Source organism: Marmota flaviventris, chromosome 2 (assembly GCF_047511675.1).
Source record: "Marmota flaviventris isolate mMarFla1 chromosome 2, mMarFla1.hap1, whole genome shotgun sequence".
Taxonomy (NCBI): domain Eukaryota; kingdom Metazoa; phylum Chordata; class Mammalia; order Rodentia; family Sciuridae; genus Marmota; species Marmota flaviventris.
In genome coordinates this window covers 131,164,988-131,187,813 of record NC_092499.1, presented here as the reverse complement: position 1 = coordinate 131,187,813, position 22,826 = coordinate 131,164,988, and positions in this window count along the sequence as shown.

The following is a 22,826-nucleotide window of genomic DNA, read 5'->3' as shown; positions in this document are numbered from 1 at the left end:
TTAGGGCTAGTGTTAGGGTTATAACTAGGGTTAAAGCTAGGTTTAGGGAACAGATGCAGGTGGATTTGTGTTAGGGTTAATGCTAGGGTTAGGACAATGACTAATATGAACTAGGGTTACAATTAAGGATAGTTTTAGAGTTACGGTTAAGGCTAGGTCTAGTGTTAGGAATAACTTAAGTTAGGGTAATAATGAGAGCTAGGATTAGTGTTAGGGACAGCGTCAGGGTCAGAGTAATTTTTAGAGTTAGGGTTATGGCTAGTTGTAAGGTTTGGGTTTGATTTAGGTTAAGGGTTTGGGTTAGGGATATAGCTTGGTTTTGTTTTATGGCTAGGGCCAGGGACAGGGCAAGTTTTAGGATTAGCATTATGGTTAGGGGTAGTGTTAGGATTTGATTTGTCTTATGATTAAAGTTAAATTTAGAGTTAGGTTTAGATCTAGAGTTAGGTTTAGATCTAGAGTTAGGATAGGGCTAAGGATAGAACTAGGGCTAGGGCTAGGGCTAGGGCAAGAGTTCTAGTTAGTTTTAGGGCTAGTGTTAGGGTTAGGATAGGATTAAATTACGGCTAGGATTGTCGCTAGGCTTAGTGTAAGTATTAGTCCTAGGGTTAGGGTGGGGGTTAGGTTTAGGTTTAGGGTTACGGTTAAGTTTGTGGTAAGGGATGGGGTTATAGGAAGGTTTGGGGCTAGGGTGAGGGTTAGAATTAGGGTTGGGGCTCAGGTTATGGTTCGGGTTAGGATGAAGGCTAGGTTTAGGGCTAGGATTATGGTTAGGGCTAATTTCAGGTCTAAGGCTATGGATAAAGATAGTTTAAGGTTAGGTTTATGGCTACTCCTTGTGTAAGCATTAGGTTTAGGGTTAGGGTCAGGTTTAGAGATAAGGGTATTATTAGGGTCATGGTCACAATTAGTGTTTTGGATATGTTAAGGTTTAAAGTTAAGACTGGAATTAACAATAAGATTAAGATTCACATAATGATAGGGTTAGGTTTAGGTTTCAGGTTAGATTTAGGGTAATGGATAGGGTGAAGATTAGGGATAGGGTTAGGTTTAGGCCTAGGGTTAGCATTTGGGTTAGGGTTATGGTTAGGGTTATGGATAGGGTTAGAGCTCGCGTTACAGCTAGGTTTATGGTTACAATTAATGATAGGGATAGAGTTAGGTTTAGGGTTAAAGCTAGGGTTAGGGCTCAGAATAGGGCTAGGATTTGGGTTACATTAGGGCTAGGGTCAGGGTTACGGCTAATGTAAATACTAGGGTTATGATTAGGGCTAATTTTCATGTTAGGGGTTAGGACTAGGTCTAGTGTAATGTTTAGGTTCAGGGTTAGGGTGATATTTAGACCTAGGTTTAGTGTTAAGGTCAGAGTCAGGGTGAGGTTTAGTTTTAGGGTTCGGCTTACAACTCGAATTATTGCTAGTGTTAGGGCTAGGTGTAGAATTAGGGCTTGATTTATGTTAAGGATTACAGTTAGTTCTATGGCTCAGTTTTGTTTTAGTGGTAGGGCTAGGGTTAGGGCTAGTTTTAGGATTAGCCTTAGGGTTAGGGCTAGGGTTAGGTTTAGGCTTAGGCTTATTGTTAGGGTTAGATTTGGAGTTAGAGTTAGATCTAGGGTTATGGCCATGGATATGAATAGGGCTAGGGTTAAACCTATATTTCAGTCTAGGATTAGGCTTCCAGAAATGTATAGGGTTAGAACTAGAGTTAGGGATAAGGTGAGAGAGTTAGTCTTTTTGCTAGGGATAGGGTTAGGTTTAGGGATAGGATTAAATTAGGGCTAAGATTAGGGTTATGGTTAGTGTTAGGGTTAGGCCTAGGGATAGGGTTAGGGTTATAATTAAGGCTATGTTTAGGGCTAGGATAAGGACTAGGGTTTGTGCTAGGTTTGGGTTAGGATAATGGATAGGGCTAAAGTCAGGTCCAGGGTTATGGTTAGGGATAATTTTAGGGTTAGTTTTATGTCTAAGTCTAGTGTAAGAGTTAGGTATGGGGTTATAGTCAGGTTTAGAGATGGGTAATTATTAATGTCAGGGTCAGTGTTGGGGTTTGGTTTAGGTTTGAGTTTAGGGTTAGGGCTCGAATTAGCATTAGTGTTAGCATTAGGGTAATGATAAGATTAGGTTTAGGGTTCAGGTTAAGTTTAGGGTAATTGACAGTTTTGGGGATAGTGATAAGTTTAGGGTTAGGCCTAGGGTTAGCATTAGGGTAAGGGTAATGTTTAGGGTAATGATTACAGTTAGAGTAAAGTTTAGGGCTAAGGTTATGGTTAGGATTAGGTCTTGAGTTAGGGTTAGGGTGAGGATTAGAACTATGGTTAGGTTTAGGGTTATGTTTAGCATAAGGGTAAGTTTCTGAGCTATGGTTAGGGCTAGGATGAGAGTTAGTTTCAAGGTTAGGTCTAGGAATAGGATTACCAGAGGTTTTCGGTTAGAGTTAGGGTTAGTGTTAGACCAAAGTATAGTAGTAGGTTCAGTATAAGGTTCAGGGTAAGGGTTAGAAATTTAGAATAGTGTTAGAGCTAGAATGAGAGCTAAGGTTAGAGCTATTAGTAGAGTAAGAGTTTTTGTTAGCCTAAGGATTATGGATAGGTCTAGGGTTACCTTTAGGTTTAGGTTTTTGCTTAGGGTAAGGGATTGGTTTGGAGCTAGGGTTAGGGCTATTGTTAGGATGGAGTTAGGGTTAAATCTAGGTTTTGGCCTCGGATTAAGGCTAGTTTTTTTGTTAGGGTTAGGTACACGATTAGTGCCATTAATAATGTAAGAACTAGGGTTAAATTTAGGTTAGTTTTAGTGTTATGGTTAGGTTTAGTGTTAGGTTAGGTTTAAGTTTAGGGTAATATTTGTAGCTAGGTTTTGTTTTAGGATAAGAGTCAGGTCAGGGTTCATTTCAGGGTTAGAGATATGACTTGAATTATTGTTAGGGGTATTCTTAGTGTTTCGTTTAAGGTAAGGGTGGTGTTTAGAGCTAGGTTGAGTGTTAGGATATGAGTAAAGGTCAGTGTTAGTTTTAAAGTTAGTGTTAGAACTCGAATTAGGGCTAGGGATAGGTCTAGGTTTAGTGTTAGGGTTAGGTTTAAGTTTATGTTTAGGGTTAGGGATATTGCTTGGTTTACTAATTGTAAAACTAGCCCTAAACCTAACCCTAGGACTAAAACAAAACCGAGCAATAGATCTAACCCTAAACCTTAACTTAAACCAAACCCTAAACTACTACAAGAACTAACCCTAGCCCTAATGGAGTCCTAACCCTAACCTTAAAATTAACCCTGACCCTGACTCATATCCTAAAAATAACACTAGCTCTAAATATCACCCTAACCTTAAATCTAACACTGACACTAGAACTACCCCTAACTCTAACCCTAAAGCTAACCCTGGTTCTTACATTACCTGTTGCCCTAACCCTAGCCCTAACACTAACACAAACACAAAAACTAGCCCCAATCTTAGCCCTAACATGAAGCCTCAACGTAGCCCTAACACTTACTCAATCCCTGACCCTTACCCTTAACCTAACCGTAAGAAAATGATAAGCCTAACCCTAACCCTAACTCTAACAATAGCCCAAATCCTAAACTTAAAACTAGACTTAACCTTAGCTCTAACCCTATCAATTATCCTAACCCTAACCATTAACATCATCATAACCTTAGCCCTAACCCTAAACATACTCTATCCGTAACTTTAAACCTAACCCTAGACCTAATCATAAACCTAACCCTTGCCGTAGTCCTAACCCTAGCTCAAACTCTAACAATTATGCTAAACTTAACCCTAATCCTAGTCCTAAACATAAACCTAACCCTAAAGCTAACCTAGCATCTAAACCTGTCCATTAACTTAACCCTAATTATCACCCTAATCCTAACCCTAGACCTAATCCTAAACTTTACCCTATCCTTAGCACTTACCCTAGCTCAAACCCTAACCCATACCCTAAACCCAATCCTAGACTTTACCCTAAACCTAACTCTAACTCTATCACTAATCATAAACATAACCTTAGCCCAAACCCTAGCTCTAACCCTATCCATTACCCTAATAATAACCATAAACCTAATGCTAACCCTAGGCCTAATCCTAACCCTATCCATTACACTAAACCTAATCTGAAGCCTAAACCTTACCTTATCTATTATCCTAACTGTAACTCAAACCTAATGCTAATTTGAGCCATAACCCTAAAACTCAACCTAACACAAACCCAAAACCTGACGCTGACTATTATAATAACCCTAGCTCTCAACTTGTAGCTCACCCTAAACCTAACTCTGACACTAGACCTAGCCATAAATCTTACCCGAAAACTCTCCATAGCCATAACTCTAGACCTGATATTAGCCCTAGCTCTAATTCTTGCCATAACTGTTGAGAGCCACAGCCGAAGGGGCCCCAGCAAACTTCCAGCTGCTGGCTGATGATTGGCTCACAGCGGCCCCAGCAACATCTGGCTGATTGGCTCCTCTGCGGTGATGCTCATTGGGCTGTTTCCCTGCCCTTTCAGACCACGGTGCTGCTCATTGGGGGACTTTTTTGGCTCCACCCACGTGACCCAGCCAATCGGCCTCAAGAGCAGGAGGATTGTGGGAGGTGGAAAGAAGCTTGTGTGGGAGAGAGAGGCTTGTGGAAAGCCGGTGGTGGCAGTTGAGGCTCTGAGGGTTTTTCCTGAGAGGCTGTTTTGTTTGGCGTGTGTGGTTCTAAAAATAAAGTTAGTTTCTTTTGACAAGTGGCTCCTGATTGTGCCCAGCCAGACTGCGGCATTTGGTGGCTCACACGGGGAGCGACTGAGGGTAAGTGAACTGCTCGCCCCTGAGGGCAGGGCGAGAGGATGGGTAGCCATTTTAAGATTCTTCTTTTGTTATTTTGTTTCACTTTTGTTTTAAGTTGCCTGTCCCTGGAGATGTGTAAGATGGAAGAAAAACTGCTCACATCTGAGGAACAGATAGGGAAAAAGGACAGATGGACATTTCAGGAGGCTATTATAATGATTTTGTGTTGTTCCAATTTTGTTTCACTCAGTTTCAGTTTTGTTAGGCGTTATCTTGTTGGGTTGTATTATAGTAGAAATACGGGATCAGAAATTAGTAAAAAACAAACTGAAAGAGTGTTAAGTAAATTGTTAGAGGAAGGAGGCATCTCAGTAAAATCAAGAACAATCAGGGCATACGTTGATACAATACAAAAATGTAGCCCATGGCTTTTTAAGGAGGAGTTGTTAAATATATCACAATGGAACCATCATGGTGAAGATTTAAAAAGAATAGAAAAGAAAAGCTCAGGGAATCTGCCAGTTGGGACATTGCCATTGTGGACGTTCATATCTTGTTTGCTTAGTCCAAAGCCTTCAGTTCAGACAATGGTAGAAGAAGGAGAAGACATATTGATTCAAGTAAAAGAGAAGGTCTCTCAAGTTAGTCAGACAGAGGAAAAGATTCAAGTAAAAGAGAAGGCCTCTCAAGCTAGTCAGACAGAGAAAGAAAGTGTAAAACAGAAAAAGCCATCAGGGGGAAAGTTACAACAGGAGACTGCTATTAACACCTTTCTATCACCAGAGGACGTAAGTGTCCAACTAACAAGGCCACCTGCATATGCTGGGAGGTCCCCAACCCCCGCAGTTGATAGTTGGGATCCTGAGACAAGATCTCAAATATTAACATGCCCTGTATTTGAGGCAGGAGGGCAGCGATTTTACCAAGTTTTAAATTTCAAAACAGTGAAGCAGCTAAAAGAGGCTGTAACAACCTATGGTCCTCAAGCACCCTTCACTGTAAGCATGGTCGAATCCATTAACAACTTGAACATGATGCCAGCAGATTGGGCTAATATGTGTAAAGCTGTGCTAAATGGAGGACAATACCTGTTATGGAAGGTTGCCAATGAGGAATTTTGCAAGGAGACGGCTAGGCGAAATGCAGCAGCTGGTTATCCTCAGAGAAATCTAGATATGTTGTTAGGAAAGGGACCTTATGAAGATCAGCAGCAACAAATTGCATATGATCCTGGCATATACACACAAATTGCTGCAGATGCAATTAAGGCGTGGAAGACTTTACAAGGACATGGAGGTTTACAAGGTCAATTATCTAAGGTAATACAAGGAGCTAATGAACCTTATGCTGAATTTGTAGATAGGCTTATTCAAACAGCTACCAGAGTTTTTGGGAATACAGAACAAGCAATGCCATTACTAAAACACCTGGCTTATGAGCAAGCGAATCGTTGGTGCAGAGATATCATTAGACCATGGAAACATGAAGATTTAAACACATATATTAAATTATGTAGAGACATTAATGAACAAGAGCAAGTTGTGGCAGCTGCAGTAAAACAGGCTTTAGATGCCAGAGACATTAATGCACAAGGGCAAATTGTGGCAGCTGCAGTAAAACAGGCTTTAGATGCCAGGCCAAGAACATGCTACAATTGTGAACAAACAGGACATTTTAAAAGGAATTGCCCCATTGGAGGAGGGTTTAACAAAACTAGGTATCAAAGGAGTAGAATACCAGGTATTTGCCCACGATGCCGTAGAGGGAGACATTGGGCTAATGAATGCCGTTCTCAAACCACCATAGAGGGTACTCCATTATCAAAAAACGAACAAGGACCAGGTGTTTATCCACGATATCGTGGAGAAAGGCATCGGGCTCCATTGCCAAAATATGGACAGGGGGGCCCAATGCTCCGGGGCCCAACACCACAACTATACGGAGCACTGGAGGAACCCAGCAACCCCATCAGGGTAGTGCCCAGGACACATTGTCCATCAGATCCCTCATCAGACAAACCAGAGGGAGCGCAGGTTTGGACATCTGCGCCTCCAACAGAGCAGTACTAACTCCAGAGATGGGAGTTCAAATCATTCCCACAGGGGTGAAAGGACCTCTTCCCAAAGGAACAGTAGGCTTATTATTGGGACGCAGCTCTTCTACTCTAAAAGGACTTATGATAAGTCCTGGGGTAATTGATCCCGATTATGAAGGTGAAATAAAAATTATAGCCAGTTCTCCAAAGGGTATATCAGTAATTTCACCAGGAGATAGAATAGCACAGTTACTAATAATACCCAGCCTACATGATAAATTTTCCAGTCGTACTGTAGAAAGAGGTTCCAAGGGATTAGGCTCCACAGGTGTAGATTGGGCTATGCTTTCTTTAAATTTAGATTCTCGCCCCATGCTAAAACTAAATATTCAAGGACATGAATTTAATGGGCTACTGGATACAGGTGCAGACCTTAGCATCATCTCTCGTCAAGAATGGCCAAAACATTGGCCATTACAACAAGCCACTCAAACGCTTCGAGGCCTAGGAGTGGCGACTAATCCCCATAGAAGTGCAATGGTATTAGATTGGAAGGATCCTGAAGGATGTGAAGGAACTATACAGCCATATGTATTGGATCATCTTCCCGTAAATTTATGGGGACGAGATGTCCTAGATCAATTAGGTTTGACATTAACAAATAACATCAACCAAAATGCACCCACTATTATGACTAGACAAGGTTTTAGGAAAGGAAAAAGATTAGAAAAACAAGAACAAGGTATAGCAGCACCAATACAAATAGATCAAGGAACAGACAGACATGGGTTGGATTTTCAGAAAGGGCCACTGAGACAATAAAAATTACTTGGAAATCAGAAAGATCAGTGTGGGTTCCTCAGTGGCCCCTGACTAAAGAAAAGATACAAGCAGCCCATGACCTGGTCAAACAACAATTAGCAGAAGGACATATACAACCTTCTGTATCTCCCCATAATACTCCCATTTTTGTCATCAAAAAGAAATCTGGTAAATGGAGATTATTGCAAGATTTAAGAGCCATTAATAATGAGATGGTTATTATGGGACCTGCTCAATCAGGGATTCCTCAGTTGTCTGCTTTGCCAAAAACCTGGTATGTTTTAGTTATAGATATTAAAGATTGTTTTTTTTTCAATTCCAATTCATCCTGAGGATAGTCCACGTTTTGCATTTACTATCCCTGCACTGAATCATGAAGGTCCTGATCAGAGATATGAATGGAAAGTACTCCCTCAAGGGATGGCTAACAGCCCAACTATGTGTCAAATTTATGTTAACAAAGCAATCCAGCCACTTAGAAATCAAAATTCTGAACTACAAATATTTCACTATATGGATGATGTATTATTAGCACACAAAGATAAAAACACATTGCTAGAATGTTATGCCACACTTACAAACTTATTAAAAAATTATAATCTAGAGATAGCAATAGATAAAGTACAATTAAATTTTCCAATTAATTATTTAGGAGTTCTATTATCCTCAACCATGGTCCGTCCACCAAAAATTCAAATACGAGTAGATCAACTCAAATCACTTAATGACTTTCAAAAGTTATTAGGAGACATAAATTGGATAAGGCCTTATTTAGGTATACCAACAGGATAGTTGGGACCTTTATTTGATATCCTAAAAGGTCCATCAGATCCAAATTCACCCCGAATGTTAACGCCTGAAGCAAGAAAGGCATTAAAAATCATTGAAACATATATGGAAAATATGCATTTGGATAGAATTGATATAAGTTTGCCTTTATTATTTATTGTACTACCAACAAAAAATATTCCTACAGGAGTATTTTGGCAAGAAGGTCCATTATTATGGATACATTTATCTTATTCTCCTAACACTATTCTTACTAGGTATCCTGAGGCTGTAGGACAATTAATACTCAAAGGAATAAAAGCAGCAATGGGAGTGTTTGGAATTTCTCCCAATAAAATTATTACTCCATATACTATGAATCAAATTGATGAGTTAGCTAATGAGTTAAATACTTGGGCAATAATCATGTGCAAATCTAATGTTTCATTTGATAACCACTTACCATCTAATCCTTTATTGTCTTTTTGGGCATTGCATCCTGTAATTTTTCCAAAAATGACAAGAAAAACACCTATCATGAATGCTCCAAATATATTCACTGATGGGTCAAATAATGGTACAGCAGCAGTAGTTACCCCTGATCAAACTTTTACATTTTTAGTACCCAAACAATCAGCTCAAAAGGTAGAGCTTAATGCAGTTTTACAAGCTTTTGTGATGTTTAAAGATTCTGTATTTATTTTATTTTCTGATTGTCAGTATGTAGTTAATGCTATAGTATCTCTTGAAGATGCTGGTAGGATTTCCCCTTCTTCTACTGTTTTCTCTTTGCTTTCCACTATACAAAGTCTAATCTGGGACAGAAAAGATCCATTCTTTATAGGACATATCAGGGCACATACAGGATTGCCTGGAGCCCTTAGTTTGGGCAATGATTTAGCAGATAAAACTACACATGACATACATATTTTCTCTACACTAGAAGAAGCTATAAATTTTCATAAAAAGTTCCATGTCAATGCTAATACTTTACAAAAGCATTTTAAAATAACTAAGGAACAAGCTAGACAAATAATAAAACAATGTCAAAATTGTGTGACCTTTTTACCACAAGTTAATCTTGGAGTCAATCCTAGAGGATTGATACCTAACCATATTTGGCAGATGGACGTCACACACTTGCCAGAATTTGGAAAATTAAAATATTTGCATGTTACAGTTGATACTTCTTCTGGATTTTTGATGGGCTCCCTTCATGCCGGAGAAAAAACTAAAGATGTTATAGCTCATTGCTTACAAAATTTTGCCACTGTGGGTGTTCCAAAACAGTTAAAAACAGATAATGCCCCTGGTTATACTTCTACCTCTTTTAAACAATTTTGCTCAACATTTGGCATTACTCATATAACAGGAATCCCATACAATCCACAGGGACAAGGCATAGTTGAAAGAGCTCATCAAACTATTAAAATGTACTTATTAAAGCAAAAAGAAGGAATTGGGAAGGGGTATATATTCCCCAAAGATAAACTTAAAATAACCCTTTTTACTCTAAACTTTTTAAATTTGGATTCATCAGGACTTAGTGCTGCGGAAAGGCATATGTGTCCAAAAAATGTACATAAGCCCAAGGTACTTTGGAAGGATATTCTAACAGGACAATGGAAAGGTCCTGACCCAGTAATTGTCTGGAGTCGGGGGTCTGTTTGTGTGTTTCCACAGGGAGAACAGCAGCCGATTTGGATTCCAGAGAGATTAACCAAAGTCCTGACCCAGTGATTGTCTGGAGTCGGGGGTCTGTTTATGTGTTTCCACAGGGAGAACAGCAGCCGATTTGGATTCCAGAAAGATTAACTAAAGCGATTTCTACAGACCAAAAAGAAGATGATTTGGCTCAAATCCATAACAACTGATATCCAAAACTCCAGTTTGGCTATTCTTACATCTGCAACAGAACCAGGATGCTTTTTTCAATATCTATTTTATTATTGCCCTTTGCCATATCATGAAGTTCTATTTTGTTTTTTGAGCTCATACAGACCTAGGTTAATGTTTTGCTGATCAGTTCTATTTTTTGACTATAGAGTTTTTAAACATTGCAATGGAGATTTCACCTGTAAAAAGTTATAAGGCCTTTACTATAATGTTATGTGTTGTATGTATTATGTTATGTGTGCACACTTGTGTTTTGTGTTATATGTTTGAATGTCCATATATCATATATGATGAGCGCTCATGATAAAATGGACCCAAATATTTTTTTTTTCACGTGATTTATATGGTTTAATTTAAATTGGGTAAACAACTGTTGAGGATTGTTTTAATATGTAAACAAAAAAGAAGTAAACAAACATAAACCTACCCTTAACCCTAACCCGAAACCTAACCCTAGCCCAAACCCTAAATTTAACCCTTGCCCTAGTCTGAACCTAGTTATAACCACATCATTTCCCCTAACCCTAAACCTAACACTATGACTAACACTAAAACCAGCCCTAACACTAGGCCTAATCCTAACAGTAACCATAGCTCTAATTCTAGCCCTAATTTATTGCTAACTGTAACCTTAACTCTAACCCTAGCCCTAAGTTTAACCCTAACTCTAGGCCTAGACCTATTTCTAGTACCAACCTTATCTATTGCCTAAACCTAACACTAGCCCTAAACTTATTCCTAAACCTAGCCATGGTCCTAAACCTAGAACTAACCCTAACTCTAAATCTAACCATATCTCTAAAGCAAAACCTCAACCTAACACTATTCCTAACCCTAATTCTAATTTAAAAACTAGCCCTAAATCTAGCTAGCCATAGCCCACAAAAAAAAAAAAAAAAAAAAAAAAAAAACAACAACAAAAAACTGAGTTATAGCCCTAATACTAACCCTCAACCTAAACCAAATCCTAATGCTACAGCTAGTTGTAACCCTATCCCTACAAATAATACTGACCCTGACTCTGACCCTAAAACTAACCCTAACTCTAAACATCACCTTAACCCTAAAGCTAACCCAAATACTAGACCTTGCCCTAATCCTAACCCTAAAATTATCCCTAAACATAAAGCTAGTTCTTACATTAGCCACAGCCCTAACCCGAACTAAAAAACCTAGCTCTAATCTGAGCCTAAACCTTAGCTTTAACCCTAACCCTAACCCTAACACTAACCCAAACCCTAGCTCTAAACCTATTCCTTACCCTTAGCCAAACTCTCACCCAAATGCTAACCTAGTTCTAACCCTAAACCTTAACTTGCCCCAATCCCTAACTCTATTACTAATCCTAACCCTAGACCTCATCCTATCTTTAACCCTAAACCAAAGCCTAAGCCTAAACCTTACTCTTATTATGACCCTAAGACTAACACTAGGTCAAAGCCTGACCTTAACACTAAACCGAACCCTAACACTAGCCCTACCAGTAAACCTGTACCTAAAACTAAACATAATACTAGCACTAGACCTAAACATAATACTAAATATAGCCATAACTCTAGCCCTAGTGCTAAACAAACACCTAGCCATAGCCCTAAATTAACCATTAACCTAAAACAAAGACTAACCCTACCCCTAGACCTAACCCTAGTTCTAATTCTGGCCCTAACCATACACCCAATGCTAACCCGAACACTGACGCTTACCCTAACACAAACCCTAGCTCTACACCTCATCCTAACCCAAAACTTAAAACTAACACTAGACATATGTATAACTCTAACCCCAAAAAAACTAGCCATAACATAACCCCAGCTCTTACATTACCCATAGCCCTAACACTAGCCATAAACCTCACACAAAACCTAGCCCTAATACAAGCCCTAAACCTAGACCTAGGCATTACTTTAACCCTAACCCTAGCACAAATCCTAAACCTAATGCTCACCCTAGCCCTAACCCTAGCTCAAACCCTAACCTTTACTCTAAACATAACCCTAGCTCTAACCCTAACTCTAAACTTATCCCTAATCCTAACTGTAACCTTAGCTGAAATCCTAGCTCTAACTTTATCCATCACCTTAAATATAACCCTAAACTTAATGCTAACCATATCCATAACCCTAAACCTAACCCTAATCCTAACCGTAGCCCTGATTCTAAACCTAACCCTTGCCCTAGCCCTAAACCTAGTTCAAACCCTAACACTTACCCTAAACCTAACCTTAACACTAGCCTTAGGAGTAATACAAACCCTAGCCCTAATCATAACCTTAACCTAAGCCATAACACTAGCACTAAACTTATTCTTTACTCTAAACATAAGCCTAAGCCAAATGCTAACCCTAGGCCAAACCCTAACCCTATCCCTCACACTAACCCTATACATTACTCTAAACCTAAACTGAACTGTAAACCTAAGTCTATCCATTAAAATAACCCTTTCCCTAACCCTAATGTTAATATGAGCCCTCACCTTAAACCTTAACCCAAACCAATCTATAATCCATACTCTGACCCTAATAATAACCTAACTCTATAACTGACTGCTTCACTAAACCTATCCCTCACACTGACCTAGGTCAAAGCCTGACCTTAACACTAAACTGAACCCTAACACTAGCCGTACCAGTAAACCTATACCTAAAACTAAACATAACACTAGCACTAGACCTAAACTTAAACCTATCCCTAACACTATCCCTAAAGATATCCCTAGAACTGACATTACCCCTGGCCATAATCCTAGCCCTAACCCTAACACAAAGCCTAGCCCTCATCCTGGCCCTAAAACTAGACTTAATCCTAACCCGAACCCTCACTCTAGCCCTATCCCTAAATATAACCCTCATCCTAGCACTGAACCTGGCTATATAACCCCATCCCGTCCCTAAAACTAAACATAACCCTAGCTCTAACCATAGGCCTAACCCTAACAATAATCATAGCGCTAATCCTAGCCCTATTTGAATGCTAAACCTAACCCTACACCTAACCCTAGCCCTAAGACTAACTCTAACTCACAACCTAGCCCTATTTCTATTTATAACCCTATCGTTACCATAACCCTCAAAAGAGCCCTGAACATAGCCGAACCCTAGCCATAGCTCTAAGCCTAGATCCAAACAAAACTCTAAATCTAAACCTAATCTTAAACCTAAAACTCATTCTACCACTAGCTCTAACACTATTGCTAATCCTACAACTAGGTCTAACCTTAGCCCTAGCCCTAAAACAAAACTGAGCCGTTGCTCTAACACTAAACCTTAATGTAAACCAAACCCTAACTCATATCTAGCCATAACCTGAGCTCTAATTCAAGTCCTAGGCCTAAAACTAACTCTCACCCTGACTCATATCCAAACACAAACCCTAGCTCTAAATATCACCCTAACCCTAAAACTAATGCTAACACTAGACCTAGCTGAAACCCTAACCATAAAACTAACCCTAATCATAACCCTAGTTCTTACATTGGCCTTAGCCAAACCCTAGCCCTAACTCTAACACAAAAATAGCCCTAATCCAATTCCTAATATTAGATTTAACCCTAACCCTAAAACTAGCCCTAAATCTAACCCTAATCCTAGCCCTAACTCTAGCTCTAATCCTATCCATTACCCTAAGCCAAACCCTATCCATAATGCTAACTCTAGTCCTAATCCTTATCCTTAGCCAACCCCAAACAATAACTGTATTACTAGTCCTAACACTAGCCCTCATTCTCTATCTAACCCTGACCCAAAACCTCACCCTGACCATCACCCTTATTCTGACCCTAACACTAATTATAGGTCTAAACCTTACCCTAAACTGAAACTGAAACCTGAAACTAGCCCTACCAGTAAACTTATACCTAAATCTAACCTTAACACTAGACCTAGGCCTAAACCTAATCCTAAATCTAGCTTTTACTCTAGCCCTTGACCTAAACAAAAACTTAGTCCTAGCCCTAACAATAACCCTTAACCTAAACCAAACACTAATACTACCACTAGACCTAACCCTAGTCCTATTCTGACTTTCACCCTAACCCTAACTTTAACGTGAACTCTGGCCCTAACACTAACATTAAACCTAGCTCTAAACCTGACCCTAACCCAAAACCTAAACCTAACAGTAAATTTTCCCGTAACCTTAACTCTAAAACTAGCTCTAATCAGAACCCTAGTTCTTACATTACATATAGCACTAATACTGGGCCTAAAAATAACAAATAACTTAAATAACCCTAACCCTAATTGAGGCCTAAACCTACCCTAAGTATAACCCTCAACCTAATCCTAACCCTAGACCTAACCATAACTATAACCATCACCTAAGTCCTACCCCTAGCTCAAAGACTAACCCTTAGCCTAAACATAACCCTAGCACTATCCCTAACCATAAGTCTAACCATAGCCCTAATCCTAACAATAAACCTAGACCTAACATTAGCTCTAACCCTAGGCATTACCATAAATATAACCATAATCCTAATGATAACCCTATCCATAACCCTAACTGAAACCCTAACCCAAATCATAAACCTAACCCTAGACCTAACCCTAAACCTAAACCTTGTCATAGCCTTAACCCAAATCAAACCCTAACTTTTACCTTAAATCCAACAGTAAACCTAGCCCTAAAACTAAACTTAAACTTAACCCTAATATTAACCATAAAGCTAACCTTACATCTAACCCAATCTATTACCCTAAACCTGATCTATAACCCTAATGAAAACCCTATTCCTAACCCTAAACCTAACCCTGACCATAACACTAAACCTAACCCTCTTCCTAGGTCTCACCCTAGCTCAAAACCTAACCTTTACCCCAAATCTAACCCTAACCCAACCCTAAGCTAGAGTTACTAGCCCTAACCCAAAAATAACCTAACTCTATCCCTAATTCTAACCTAACCATAGCCATGACCATAGCTCTAACCCTATATATTATCCTTATGAAAACCCTAATTCTAAAGCTAATCCTAGGCTTAACCCTAACCTTTGTGCTAACCCTAAAGCTCTCCATTGCCCTAAACATACCCTGAAACCTATACGTAACCCAATCAATTACCCTAACCCTAACCAAAATGCTCATTTGAGCCCTATCCCTGAACCATAACCTAAAACAAACCTAACCCTGCTCCTGACCCTAAAAATACACCTAGCTCTAAACCTGAACCTTACCGTAAGCCTAACAATTACACTAGACTTAGACAAAAACCTAACCCTAAATCTACCCCAAACTGTAACAATAGACCTGACATTAGCCCTAGTCCTAATTCTAGACATAACCCTACAACAAACCTAGCCCTCATCCTAGCCCTTAACCTAGCCTTAGTCACAACCCTAACACTAACCCTAGCCCTATCCCTAATTCTAACCCTCACCCCACCTCTAAACCTAGCTATAACACAATACCTTAAACTAAAATTAACTATAACCCTAGCCCTAACACTGGGCATAAGCTGAACACAAACCCTAGCCCTAATCCTAGCCCTAACTAAGCCCTATCCCTAAAACTAACCAAAACCCTAGGCCTAAGACTAACTCTAACTCTCACCCTAGTCCTACCCTAGTTCTAACCCTATTGTTACCGCAACCATAACCCTAGCCCTAACCATTGCCCTATAGTTAGACCTAGCCCTAATCCTAGATCTAACACTACATCAAAATCAAACCCTAAACCAAAGCCTAAGCCTAACACTAAAACTAACCCTAACCCTAATGCTAATCATATTACTAGCCCAAACCCTAAATCTAGGACAAAAAAACAAAAGAAAACAAAACAAAACAAAAAACACATGAGCAACATCACTAACACTGAACCTTAACTTAAACCAAACCTTAACACTACACCTAGACGTAACCCTAGGCCTAATTAAAGTCCTAGCCCTAATTTTAAAACTTACCCTGACCCTGATTCATATCCTAACACTTATCCTAGTTCTAAAGACCACCCTAAACTTAAAGCAAATCCCAACAGTAACTCTAGCCCTAATTCAAGTCATAACACTAACGTTAAAGATAACCCTGACCCTGACTGATATCCTAACAGTCACCATCGCTCTAAACACAGCCCTCACCTTAAACCAAACACTAACAGTAACCCTAGCCCTTATTTGAGTCCTAACCCTAACCCTAAAACTAACCCTGATGCTGACTCATATCCTAACAATAATCCTAGCTCTAAATATTACCCTAACCTTAAACCTAAACCTAACACTAGACCCACCCCTAACCCTAACCCTAAAACTAACCCTAAATGTAATCCTGGCTCTTACATTAGCTAATGCCCAAATCTAGCCCTAAACCTAACACAAAAACTAGCCCTAATCTGAGCTCTAAACATTTATTTAACCCTAACCCTAACCCTAACTCTAACTCTAGCATTAACCCTAGCTCTAAGGCTCTCCCTTAACCTAAGAAAAACCCTAACCCTAATGGTAACCCAAGACCTATCTCTAATCCTGAGGCTAACTAAAACCCTAACCCTATTTATAGTCCTAAACCTAGCCCTCATTCTAGCTCTAACCCTATCCCAAACCCTATCGATAACCCTGACCCTTATTCTGACCCTAACACTAAACCTAGGTCTAAAACTGAACCTAACCAAAGACCAACCCTAACCCTAGACATAGACCTAAACCAAATCCTAAATCTAGCCTTAATTCTATCCCTATACCTAAACATAAACCTAGCTCCAGCCCTAACAATAATCCTTAACCTAACTCAAACACTAACCCTAAACCTAGACCTAAACATAATCCTAATTCTGGCTGTAACCCTAACACTAACTCTAACCCAAACACTGACCCTGCCTTTAGAGTAAACCTATCTCTAAATCTGACCCTATCCAAAAATCTAAACCTAACACTAGACTAGCCATAATCTAACCCTACTACTAGCCTTTAACATAAACCTAGCTCTTACATTACCCATAGCCCTAACCCTAGGCCTAAACCTAACACAAAACCTAAAGCTAATCCTAGGCCTAAATCAAGCCTTAAGCATAACCCTAACACAAACCCTAGCCCTAACCCTAACCTAACCCTCGCCTTAGTCCTAATCCTAGCTCAAAGCCTAAATATTACTCTAAACATAAACCTACACCTATCCCTCAAACTAACCCTTACCCTACCCTAATCCTAACCTTAACCCTAGCCCTAAACCTAGCTCTCAACCTACCCATTACTCTAAACCTAAATCTAAACTTATTGATAATCCTAGGCTTAATGGTAAACCTAAACCTAACTGGAAAACTATCCCTAGACCTAAACTTAAACCTCACACTTGCCATAGACCTAACCTACCCTAACTCAAACCCTAACCCTTACTATAAACCTAAACATAACCATAGCCCTAACTCTAAGCCCAAACATCAATTTAACATTAAACATAGCCCTAAATCTACATCTAATCTTACACATTACCCTAACCCTAACCCAATCCCTAATGATGTCACTAGCCCTAATCCTAACCCTAACCCTATGAGTACTATAATCTTATCCCTAGAAGTAACCCTAAACCTAACCCTCTCCCTAGCCCTAACCCTAGCTCTAAACCTAACTCTTTTACTAAACATAATCCTAAGCCTAACCCTAGTTTAACCCTAACCCTAATTCAAGACCTATTCCTAACCATAAACCTAGCCCTATACTTAGCTCTAATTCTATCCATTATACTAAACATAACCCTTACCCTAATGTGAACCCTAGGCCTAACCTTAACCCTATCACTAACCGTAACCCTATCAATTACCCTAAACCCAATGTAAACTCTAAGCCAAACCCTATCATTACCCTAACCCACACTCTAGTGCTAATTCAAGCCCTAACCCTAAACTCTAACCTCAAACAAACTGTAACACTGACTCTGACCCTAAAAAATCTCCTAACTCTAAAGCTGACTTTTACACTAAACCTAACCTTTAAACTAGACCTAGCCATAACTCTAATTCTAAAACTATCCCCACCCATAGGCTTAGACTTGACATTAGCCATAGCCCTAATTCTATCCCTAAACCTAACATAAACCCAGCCCTTATCCTAGCCCTAAACCTAGCCTTAATCCTATCCCTAAACCTAACATTAGGCCTAACCCAAAAACTAACCCTAGACCTAATCTTAGGACTAATTTAGTCCTATTTCTAACCTTAGCACTAACCCTAGCCCTAAAACTAAATCTAACTCTCACCCTAGCTTCATCCCTAGATCTAACCCCATCCCTTACTGGAACCCTAACCCTAGCCCTAACTCTAGCCCTAACCCTAACCCTGTCATTAGTTCTAGCCCTAACCTAGATCTAATTTTAACTCTAAATCAAACCCTAACCCTAAGTCTAACCCTAACCCAAACCCTAATTCTAACTTTAAAACTAGCCCTAAAACAAAACCGAGCTATAGCCCTAACCCTAACACTTAACCTAAACCAAACCCTAACCATAATCCTAATCATAGCTTTAATTCTAGATTTCATCTGAAAACTAGAACACTGACCATGACTCTGACCATAATACTAACCCTAGTCTAAACATCACCCTAACCCTAAACCTAAACTTAACACTAGATTTACCACTAACCCTAACCCTAAATTTAACCCTAATTGTAACCCTGGTATTACATTAGCCTTAAACCAAACCCTACCACTAAGTTAACCCCAAATCTAGCCCAAATCCAAGCCCTAACCCGAGTTTTAACCCTAAACCTAATCCTAAACCTAGCCCTAATAAAAATCATTACCCTAGCCCTAACCCTATCTCTAACTCTATCCATTGCCATAACCATAACCCTAGGAGTAAACTTAATCCTATCCCTAATTCTAAACCTATGCATTATTCTAAATCAAACCTAAACCCTAAACCTCACCCTATCATTACACAACACTAACCATAACACTAATTCGAGCCCTAAATTTAAACCTTAACCAATCCCAAACTTCTAACCCAGAACTTGACCCTAGTAATACCCTTAAACCTGACCCTAACCCTAAACCTAACCCTTATATTACATGTAGCCATAAATCTAACTCTAAAAGTATCTTTAACCATAACCCTAGATCTGATATTAGCTCTAGTTCTTATCCTAGCCCTAACACTAAAATAAACCATAGCCCGAAACCTAGCCCCAAACCTAGACTTAATCATAACCCTAACCCTAACCATAGCCGTAACCCTAATTCTAAACCTCACCCTATCACTAAACCTAGCTATAAGGCCATTCCTTATCATAAACTTAACCGTAACTGTAACCCAAGTGCTAGGCCTAAGGTGAACACTAACCCTAGCCCTAATTCTGGCCCTAATTTAACCCTATCACTAAACCTAACCTTAACCCTAGCCCTAAGACTAGCTCTAACTCTCAAAGTAGCCCTATCCCTACTTCTAACCCTATCCATTACTGTAATCCTAACCCTAGCCCTAACCCTAGCCATAACCATTGTCTAATCTTTATTACTAGTCCTAACCCTAGATCTAACCCTAACTCTAAATCTAACCCTAAACCTTAGCCTAAGCCTAACATTAACACTAGCCCTAGCCCTAACAATAATCATAAAACTAGCACTAACCCTAACCCTTGCAGTAAAACAAACCCAAGCAATAGCCCTAACACTAAACCTTAACCTAAACCAAATCTTAACACTACACCTAGTCCTAACCATAGCACTAATTTGAAACCTAATCTTAACGTTAATACTAACCCTAACTCTGGCTCATATCCTAACACTCACCCTAGCTCTAAACACCACACTAACCCTAAACCGAACCCTTACAATAACCCTAGCCTTAATTCGAGTTCTAACTCTAACCCTAAAAGTAAACCTGACCCTGACTATTAACCTAACACTAACACAGCTCTAAATTTCACCCTAACCTTAAACCTAATCATAGCACTAGAGGTTTAACCCCTAACCATCACCCTAAAACTAACCCTAAAAACCATAGTTCTTACATTAGTCATTGCTCTAAGACTAGCCTTAACCCTAACAAAAAAACTAGCCCTAATCCGAACCCTAAACCTAGCTTTAATCCTAAACCTAGCCCTAATCCTAGATCTAACCCTATCACTTACCCTATGTCAAACGCTAAACCTAATGCTAATCCTAATTGTAATCCTAACCCTAATCCTTTACCTAATCCAAACCCTAACCCTACTAATAGGATTAGGGTTTGAGTTAGCTTAATAATTAGGATTAGGACTAGGTTAGACCTAATCATTAACCTAACCCAAACCCTAACCCTAGTCCTCATTCTAGCTCTAACCATAAACCAAACCCTAACCCTAACCCTGACCCTTATTCTGACCCTAACACTAATCATAGGTCTAACCCTAAACCAAAACCTAACACTAGCCCTGCTGGTAAACTTATACCTAAACCTAACCCTAACACTAGCCCTAGACCTAAAGCTAATCCTAATCTTTCCATAACACTAGCCCTAGACCTAAAGAAAAACGTAGCTTTAGTCCTAAAATAACACTTAGCCTAAAGCCCAAAACTAACCTTTCCCCTATCTTAACCCTGGTCCTAATTCTGGCTTTCACATTAACCATAACTCTAAACCGAACACTGACCCTGACACTAACACTAACCCTAGCTCTAAACATCACCCTAACCCTAAACCTAACCCTAAAATTATACTTAGCTATAACATTAACCCTAAAACTTGCCCTAATCATAACAAAGTTCTTACATTTGCCATAGCACTAACCTACTGCAAAACCTAGCCCTAACCCAAGCCCTATCCTAGCTTTAACCCTAAAGCTAACCATAACCCTACCCTTAGCACTAACCCTAAACCTAGGCCTACCACTAGACCTAATCCTAAGCATAACACTAGCCCTGTCACTAGCTCTAACCCTATCCATTACCCTAATAATATCCATAACACTTCTGAGAACCCTAGGCCGAACCCTAATCCTATCCTTAACTGTAACCCTATCCATTACCCTACACCTAACCTGAACTCTAATCCTAAAACTATCATTAACCTATTCCTAACCATAATGATGACTCGAGCCTTAACCCTTAACCTTAATCTAATAAAAATCCTAATCCTGACTCTGACCCTAATAATACCCATAGCTCTAAACCTGACCCTAACAAGAAACTTGACCCTTATGATAGACCAAGCTTTAAACCTAATCCTAAATCTCTCTCTTACTGTAACCCTAGACCTGTCATTAGCCCTAGCTCTAATCCTAATCCTAATCTTAACACAAAACTTACCCACATTCTAGACATAAACCTCACCTTAATCATAAACCTATCCCTATCCATAACCCTAAGTCTAATCCTCACCTTAGTCCTAAAAGTAGCTATAATCCCATCCCTTCACCTAAACCTAACCCTAATCCTAACCCTAACACTAACCCTAGCCCTAAATCTAGGCCTAGCACTAACACTAACCCTAGTCCTAATCCCAGCCCTAATTTAGCTCTATCCCTAACCAAAATCTAACCCTTGCTCTAAGACTAACTCAAAATCTCTCCCTAGCCTTATAACTAGTTCTAAACCTATCCCTTACCATCACCATATACCTAGCCCTAAACTTAGCCCTAATCCTAGCCCTAACCTTACCCCTAGCTCAAAGCCTAGATCTAAACCTAACTCTAAAAATAACCCTGAAACTAATCCTAAACCTCACACTAACACGAGCCCTAATCCTAACATTAATCCTAAAACTAGCTCTAACTCTACCCCTAGCCCTAAAACAAAACCAAATCATAACCCTAACCCTAACACTTAACCTAAACCAAACCCTAACTCTACACCTAGCCCTAATCCTATCTTTATTCTAGTTCTAACTCTAAACTGAAAACTAATCTGGATTCTGACTCTGACCCTAACATTGAACCTAGCTCTAAACATCATCATAACCATAAACAAAACTGTAACACTAGACATAGCCCCAACCCTGACCCTATCACTAGCTCTAATCATATCACTACTTTGTACATTAGCCGTAGCCTTAACCCTAGCCCTAACCTAATCCAAAACCTAGCCTTAATAGGTCCTAAACCTAGTTTTTTTTTAAATATTTATTTTTCATTTTTCGGGGGATACATCTTTATTTTATTGGTATATGGTGCTGAGGATCGAACACAGAGCTCTGAGCATTCCAGGCGAGAAGGCTACTTCTTGAGCCACATCCCCAGCCACTAAAATTAGCTTTAACCCTAAATGTAAATCAAAACCTAACCCAAACAAAAGCCCTAATCCTATACATAACCCTACCCCTAATCTTAGGTCTAACCCTATCCATTACCCTAATGATAACCTTTATACTAACCCTAGGCCTAACCCTAACCCTATCCATTACACTAAACCACACCTAATCCCTAAACCTAACACTTTCATTACCTTAACCCTAAATCCTAATGATAATTCAAGCCCTAAACCTAAACCATAACTTAACCCAAACCCTCACCTTGATCTTGACGCTAATAATAACCCTAGCTATAAAACTGACCCTTGGTATAAACCTAACCCCTACACTGGACCAAGTCATAAACTAACACTAAATCTATCCCTAAATATAACCCTAGACCTGACATT